The sequence below is a fragment of the Anser brachyrhynchus genome, assembly GCF_964034855.1.
Source record: "Anser brachyrhynchus genome assembly, chromosome: 3".
Classification (NCBI taxonomy): Eukaryota; Metazoa; Chordata; class Aves; order Anseriformes; family Anatidae; genus Anser; species Anser brachyrhynchus.
The window spans coordinates 79,346,824-79,355,550 of NC_137696.1; the positions used below are offsets into that span (position 1 = coordinate 79,346,824).

Here is an 8,727-nt window from a genome sequence, read left to right on the forward strand (position 1 = left end):
GCACTTCAATTGGGCTTTCTCGTTTTCCAGACTCCATAAGAATTTACCCCTTAATGGATACCCTGGTATCATGGGGACCTGAAAAACTGGTGATGCCTGCACTCTTCTCTTGCTTTGGTACATTGTAGTTTATGGTTTGTGTTGTTGTTGTTGTTATTGTTTTGGTGATATGAGCTGTTAAGTTTGTTAGCAATGTTCTGCGACTTGTGGTGCATTAAGAAGACCATCTGTTAACTGATTAGGACTTAAATGGCTGTTAAATGATTTGCTAACGTTTCAGGGAAATGGGTTTGGAAAAAAAAAGATGGCACCCCTTAATTCTGGAACCAAACAAGTCTGTGCTAATTTGTTTAGATTAGAAAACTGGCTGACAAAATCTGCTCTCATTTTTTCAGTTAATGCAATCTGGATACTAAGAATAATTTGTATAACGAAGAAAAAAAATCCTACATAATTATAACGTTAATGAAATTTCTCATGTTCCTTTTTTTTTGCCAACAACTTTCATTTTTTATCATTATTATTATTATTATTTCATTATAATAAACCTGCTTATTAAGCTAGTCCACAGTATTTTGATATACATGTAATTTGTCATAGGGATTAATGTACTGTACATGTCAATGTCTGATAGTGTATTCGGTTTATTTAACATTTTGCATCATCCTTTTATTCTTTTACTGAAGATGCCCACAACCATCCTAATGTTATATTTCTGTTTACTTCATTATTATTCCTTGAACAGTTAATTGCAACAGTTATAGCAGTGAATTCATGGTTGCCTTAAGGTTTATTGATGAATATGTCTACACACATTCAAATCTTCATGAAGATATAAATTAACTTTCAAGTGAGGTCTTTGGGAAAGGCTTCTGTGGAAAGGATAGTTCTTCATTTCTTGCATTTTTCCCATTAATATCTATGCTGAGCCATAGCGGAAAACCTTTTGTGCCAGAGTTATCCCACATCCTTCTTGCATCCTCCACACATGGTGCTGCTGTTCTTGATCTGTGTCTATCTCCTTGGCTGCTGGTAGGGCACGGGCTCATCTGCCCTGTCCTCTGCTAGCACCCGAAGTGGAGACCCACCAGGCATATCCTGGTGCTGGAAAAGGCCAGTATTTAAAATCCTTGTTTCCTGGCAGGTTTGTCAACAGGGCAAGCTGGAGAAAGGATCTGAAAAGAGGTAATTTACCCATGTTTTATGAGGAGGGTGGGAATAGAGGTGTTTAGAGATTGATGGATTCATCCTGGGGTGTTCTCAAGTGGACTGGAAAAAAGAGGGGCAGGTGTGCATTATTTCTCCCCCAGCAATGCAGCCCCAAAATACCCATGCTGCTTCTGCAGCCAAGATTTCCAAAGGAAAAGGTTTGTCCTTTCTGCATCAAATCACAGCAACAAAGGAAAACAACTTTTTAGATAAGTTAAAAAGAAAAGCATTCTTACAGAAAGCATGTAGTCCACTGAAAAGTCATGTCAAATGTAGAAAAAAATATAAATTACTAACTTCAGGACTCATAACTGTCATTTATAATTTGGTTGTCTTGATGTGCGTTCCTTCTTTTCTTAGTTCTGTGATTAAATATCAGCAATCTATTCATATCAGCTCCTAGCTATGAAACCTGCTTGACAGTTTGCACAAAATACTAGTAATTAACTTTCAGAAACACATCAACTCTTATGAAAGAAGACCCTTTAAATCTATACCATATAATAGTATTTGACAATTGTCCATCTACTTCCTCAATTACAGTTTGGTGAAGCAGGTTGTGTTTTTTTTACACTTGTAAGTCAGAATGTAAAAAAAAAAAAAAAACACAATCGATTCCTCTTGTTACTGGAGCTTGTTTTATTTTGAATATGTGGAATTAAATCCAATTCTTGGTGCTAATGTACTTTGAGAACTTCATTGAACTGAATCCATGGAATGTTTGAATTTATGTCAGGAGTGTTGAGGTCTATGAAACCATTTTACGTATCTCTGGCTTGTTTTAAATGAGCTGATGTAGAGCCCAGAATGGGAGAAGAACAATTATTTCAATGTACAAACTGAAGCAGCCATGTATGCTCTGAGTATGTTCGAGGCTACATTAACTCAAGTGAAAGGGGACTGTATTTCTAGGATTTAGTAAGGCTAATAGAGCTCTGAGTTGCTGCTCATCTTTTCCTGTGAAGTTCAGGAGCTACAGGGAACATTATGACTATGTGATAAGCATCTGGAGTACTATAGGTACATAATTTCCTGATGTTTTATGCTCAAGTCCAATAACTTCTGGTGTTATCAGGGTGTGAGGGACTAACAAAGTTTTCCTAAACTTTTCTAAAGTCTCTTTCAAAATCTGAAGTTTAAGACTATAATTTTAGACTGTAAAACTCATCTCCATGAGCAATGAACACTTTACAAGAGGCAGAAATACATCTTATCTACTTCCTGATGATAAACAGGTGCTTTACCACATGTTTAACTGTAGAAACCAACAACAGGCCCCAGTTGCAATGGCATCGCTATATGATCTGTGTATTCAGGGGACACCAGTAAAGCAACTGACAGCAGCAGAGCAAGTAGACAGAGTCTTCTGTGAGGCTATTTTATTTGCGATTGCAAGCAGGAGTGCCCAGCAAAATCATATCATAACCTTATATTCCCTGTTACCTGACACTTGATTCCTCTCCTGTTTCCTCATTGGCGGAGTACTACAGGTTCACAAATTACTCAACACTTATTACTATACCATATATGTAAAATTTTTATTTGACCAACTGTTAATTTCTCCTTTTTCTTTTTTCCCCCCTCTTCTCTCATGACTAGAGGGCCCATGATTTTTTGTTTTTACCAATTTCACACTGCTCGTCCTGTTTTTCTTAACTGTTCTCCTTATTTTGGGACAATGGGACTTTCCTTTTATCTGCTTATCATGCTCCCCACTGCTATGCCACTGTCATGCCTGCACAATCACTTTTGAATATGCAAGGTTAGTGGAATTTTCCACTGCAAAAACACAACTTTGTTTCTCACAGTTTACAAGCAGCTTTCTGGAGTGCTTCATGGACACTTTTGGGGGGAAACAGAGAAAAGTGACTCAATAGTGCTGCTCACCCTGACAAGGATGAAATACATTGGCTAAACTTCTTTAATGAAACTTGGCTTTCATGAGTCTCACGTCAGGTAGTGGTTTCTTTTCAGTCCTTAATAACACCTTTCTCATTCTGTTTGCCATCAGTTACTTAGCAGTAGGTCAGAGGTTGTTTTCTGTCTCTTACTGAGAAGTGTAGAACTGCACAGAGGTGCGGTGTTTCTCTCATGATGCTCTTCCTTTGTCTCCCAGATAATGAAAGCTAAAAGGACACTCCCTCTTTTTTTAAGCGGTATTTCATATGTGCTCTTTTCATGTGACTAAGGTGTATCACACGTGCAGAAATGTCCCACAAGTGGAAGATAATATACAACCCCACAAGACTTTTCTGGGTAAGACATGTCCTTGGAGATCTGAGAAAGGGAAGCTTTAAACTCTTCATTGTGGTTACAAGAGATACTGGTTAAAAGTATTGTTTTTTATATTTAGAAAACAAAACAAAACAAAACAAAATAAACAAAAAAAAAACAAAAAACAGACAGAATCATGAAAAAGACATCTCATTTTTTAAATAGCTTTATTCATCAGATACGGCTCATGAATCCTATTTGGATGAACTGGGAATCATATAACCACAGCATGAAATACATATCAGATTTGCTGTATAAATTTGCAGTGTGTCTTCATGATAGTTCAATAAATGAAAACAGGAAAAATGCTCATATGGCACCAAAGAGTGACTGAGCGAGCCTTCAGACCTCATACAAGAAGTCAGTGTACTGTGGAGGGAAGATGGTGAATTGGAGACCCAGGCTTGAGAGTTGGTCCTCACTTTGCCCTGGTGTGGTGTACCAGGCAGGGACAAGGCACGTTTCTATGAGATCACAGATTGGTTTGGTTTGGAAGGATCATTCGGTCCACCCTCCCTGACAAGGACGGAAACACATTTCACTACAGCATATTGCTCAAAGCCCTGACCAGTCTGGTTATGAACAATTCTAGGGATGGGGTGTCCACAACTTCTTTGGGCAACATATTCCAAGGTCTCACCTCATCATGAAAAATGTCTCCCTTATATTAAGTCCAAATCTACCCTTTTTCAGTTTAAAACTGTTGCCCCTTGTCCTGTCACTACAGGCCCCAGCAAAAATTCTTTATCTTTCTTATAAGCTCCCTTTATATAGAAAAACTGCCCTAAGGTCTGCCAAAAACCTTCTATTCTCCAGGCTGAACATCCCCAGCTCTCTTGGTCTCTCTCCATAGGAGAGGTGCTCCAGTGCTCTGATCATCTTTGTGGCCTTCCTCTTCACTTACTCCAACAGGTCCCTGCCTCTCTTGTGCTGGGGGCCCCAGAGCTGGATGCAGTACTCCATGTGGGGTCTTGCAGAAGGAGAGTAGAGGGCTAATCTGCTAACATGTTCCTGTTTCAGAACAGAAGATATCTGCAAGGCCCTCCTGTTGGAGTGGTACCTAGTGCAACAGAGCCCTTGGTAAGCCAACGAACTCTAAGCACAAGTAGAAAATCGTTTGTCATCATCATCGTTCCCTTTTCGTATTTCTCCATATTTCTCATATTTCTCTCATATTTCTCATATTTCATATGGAGTGCAAACTCCATATTTATTTCCTGTGCTTTTTCCAAGGTAACCACTCTGTTTCAACATCCTCAGCATCTGAATTTCCAGTTTGGGAACTGTAAACTTTAAAATTATTAGTGAAGTTCAGGAAGTTGGCAGCTTTCTTTACTTTTCTTCAATAGCAACAGGGCACACAATTCTGCTTTAAAAAAACTATCTTCCTGTAACCTATTTGTTAATCATGTTTTGGTGACTGGCTTTTGGGCACAATCCCAAGAATTTTTAAGGCAGTCTTTAATAACCACTAATATGTCTGCATACAAAACCAGATGATTATTATTCATGGGTGAGATTACGCAGAATTAAACTTTCCAAAACTGCAACGACCACATTCAGTTAGACATGAAAGTAAGCTGAATTTCCATTTGGTTTGCTTCTTGCTGAGCCTTCAAATTATAAAGTGAAGCAAAGCCAAAAGATTAATACAATGAAAACAAAGATTGGGAAATTAACTGACACGATGCAATTTTCTGCCTCATTGGGCTGGCACCAATAATATGCAAAGGAAAGCCTGCTTAGTGTTGGTTAGATGCTGTATAAAAGCGGGACAGTCAGTCTCCTTCTCTAGGGAAGGTATTTTCTTGAATCATATAGCCATTGACTCTTCCAATTACCAGAGACCCTATGCACTGCTTGAGGCCTATCCTTTTTTATTTTTTTCTTTCTTTTTTCTTTTACTGTTCTGCTTTGCCATATTACTGCTATTAGAGTTTACACAGGTACATGATTTCTCATTATCTCTAATATTTTAGTGCTAGATAAGGAGGACAAGAATAAGAAAGAAGGGAAACCCTGCAATCTGCTGCCACCTCCATAATTAAATATTAATATATTAGAAAATGTTACTTTAGGGAGCCCATAATGGACTGTCTGTTAATCATCTATTCCAGTGTACTTTTAATCCATTACATATTCAGGCTGCTGTTATTACTGGAAATATGTCATTGCTTATAATTGTCCAGAGGGAGGCATCATCCTCTAGTCTGCTTCTTTGGATTATTAAAAATAAGTCCTCCTTATTTTAAAGATTTGAGTAAAATCTGAATTTCTGTTACATATCTATGAACCCAAGGACTGTTTACTCAGAGCAGGTCTAGTTTGCTTTAGCAGAGTCTGCAAGACTTGTGAGCCTGGGAGGAAGCATTCTTTCTCTGTGAATACTCTGGTATTCTCAAAGTCAAACTGAACCACACTGATTGCTTCATGGCATCCTGTGGTGTACCCAAATTATTGGCCAGTGGTTGACTTTTCATGTGATGCCACAACTAAAGAATAAACTTTGAACTGGAGTTCAGGAAGACTGGTGTTGGTCACAGTTTGAATTCTGTCATGGTGCACCACCCCAGATAAGTTTCTTCTCCCTGTGTTTTACCTTCTGTTCTTATTTGTTTAGTAGCATTAAATTGTAAACCATTGAAAGTGGGAAATAACTCACAGCTGGGTGGTTTCTACAGCACCTCTGGGTTCAATCCTTTCTGCAGCCCTGGTTTTGCCACTTTCTTTGCATCTATCAGGGAATGAAGGAGGGGTTATGGGAGAAAAGAAACACTTAAATTTTTCATGGTGCTTACGCCTGCTGGGACAGAATGAGGCATGCATGAATTAATGTCATCTTGGTATTCTCTAACTACTTGAATGCTTGAGTCTTAATGTGCTTAATGCTCTTAATGTTCACTCCTGTGATATTTTAGATTTAATTTTCTATTAATCTCATTTTCATATGTGTGGTTGCAGAATTTGCTTGGGTGCTTTGCAGAGCAGATCTTCTGGTCAGATAACAGAAGGCCCATCAGCCACAAGAAGGAAACATGTAACCTGAGGAAACGGTACAGGAGCATTAATAAGAGTGACAACTTCTCACAGATTAGCCATGTTGGTAGGTTCAGCAGATTCTTTCTGGGGTCATCTGTTGTGTTTACTGTAGGTGAGGTAGTATGTTATGGTACTCTATACATACCTGTATTACAATATTCTATAGTACAGAAGAATGTGATATATTCTTCTCCTATTGTTACTGTTAATGATGTTTCTCATGAAAAGCTTTATCAAACTGACATTTTATACAGAAATTTCCATTATTTTTTTTCCATCATGCTGTATTCTGACCAGTGATTTGTGCCTCTGGGTGTTACACCTGTTCTGAGATAGGCTGCTTTTTGCACTTTTAGACTCAGTGCTGATAAAGCTCCACAACTTGGTTTGGGTAATGTAATAAACTGAGGTAAGGATTTCAATCCCTCTTCATTTGTCTCAAGTAACATCTACTTAGTTACTCAAATGTGTGTTTTCAGCATTTCCGTTGGACTGTAGCTAATACAAACTACTTGTTGTGTGTATGAAATACTGTCCTTTGCAAATCTGCAGAATTCCTTGCGTATGCATTGCAAGCCATTATTCCAAATTAGCTTGCTGTAAATACATTGCTGGGTGAATATTACTGTGGTCTGACTCATTGCAGAGCTGTATAATGTGTTTCTAAGTTGAGTTACTTTGACAAAACGACTGTAATAATCAAGTATCAGCAGGTAGTGGTTTTGGCTATGTTCATATAAATCAGGTACCAATTGCTGTCAAGCCTCTATTAGGTGCATCATGAACTATCATTGCTTCCTTGCTGTTTTTTATTTATTTATTTATTTTCTGATACTTTACATAAATAAAACACTCTAAGAGAATATACTTTGCTTGCGAAGCCTTTTTCTGGAGAATTCCTGTGCTCTTGCTTGCCTTTTGTACAAGTCCATGTGTCAGTATCCCTCATGGGCTTTCTTCCAAATGCTTGAAGGAAATATGCTGTGGAATCCCTGTTTTTTTGTTTTGTTTTGTTTTTCGTTTTTTTTTTTTTTTTGTTTTTCCCTCTAAACTTCTTCTGGACTAGTTCATATCCCACATAGAGAGCCTGATTTTTAAAAAATCCAAACATCTGTAGTGGTCAAGGGAAGTTGATGCTGTGTGTCTGGCATCCAGGCCTCATTATCTACATTAAAAAGAAATCAGTGGTATCAACACACTGTGCTTCTTCCTGCACTTCCCCATTTCTGTTGGCAGAGTCACAGGTGTGAGTGAACATCTATCCCTTCTCTTTCACATGCCATTTTCATGTTGCATGAGTAAAGAGCTGCTACAGGATTTTCTATTTTTTTTAACTTTAGTTTTTTACTTGATGGCTTTGGATAGCATGGTGAAACCTTAATTGTGCAGACCTGTCCAGGATGTTCTCTAGGCTTGTCTTCAGCTTCTGTCAGGTGTGTGACAGTCAGATAAGTGCCAGTGTTTCTGACATGCAATGACAAGTAGTTGCCTATCTCAGCATGTCTGCTTCTCTGCCACCAGCGACGCTGTTGATTTGTCTTTCTGACATGCTACTGCTGCAGCTGCTGGATGGGAAGCACCTTCCTGTTTTCAGTGAAGTATCCTGAGTTTTGCCATTAGACTGTGATATTATCATTTACGTTTTGGATGCCATTGTCCCTCTCTTTCACTACCAGTTGCTTTCTCCTATCCCTCAGGCCCTCAGGCCTCATATCGGTGCTGAGATTTCTTATAATCTTTGTATAACTATTAACAGGGAGTCCACAGCCTTTTTTTTTTTTTTTTGGTTAGAGGTTTGCAAGTTTTGTTCTTTGAAGATTAGGTCATATCACTTCCACTCTCCTAATCTCATCACCTTTTCTGAGGTATGAAGTGCTTGCAGTGCTTTTTGTAACTCAGGTTTTTGATTGCATGTCCTACCCTTTGCAATTAGCATAAAGTCATTTTGTTTTGCTCCTCTCTGGTGCTGCAACAGCCTAGATTGCACTTCAGCTCCAGCCTGTCTTTCTAATGTATAGAAGAGATTTTCTCCTAGCAGAGTAATGAAAGTAACACCCTCTCTGCTTCCCCAGCAGATAAAAGTAGACTGTGCCTGTTCCTTCACACCGATCCTGTCTCTGTGGAATCCTTACAAGTTACATTTGGGAGGGTAGCTGTGGTACAATTTTCCCTGTTTTAGCTGTGCGTGGGACTCAAGGGCCTGTG

At 38.7% G+C, this 8,727-nt stretch overlaps 1 long non-coding RNA gene across 1 annotated transcript; it reads left to right on the top strand.

Moving 5' to 3' along the window:
• The first annotated feature begins 712 nt into the window (after nt 1-712).
• Nucleotides 713-7,382, top strand: LOC308192657. Its single transcript, XR_013948971.1, has 2 exons — nt 713-4,563; nt 6,445-7,382. It is a non-coding gene; the product is annotated as an uncharacterized lncRNA (long non-coding RNA).
• The last annotated feature ends 1,345 nt before the right edge of the window (nt 7,383-8,727 follow it).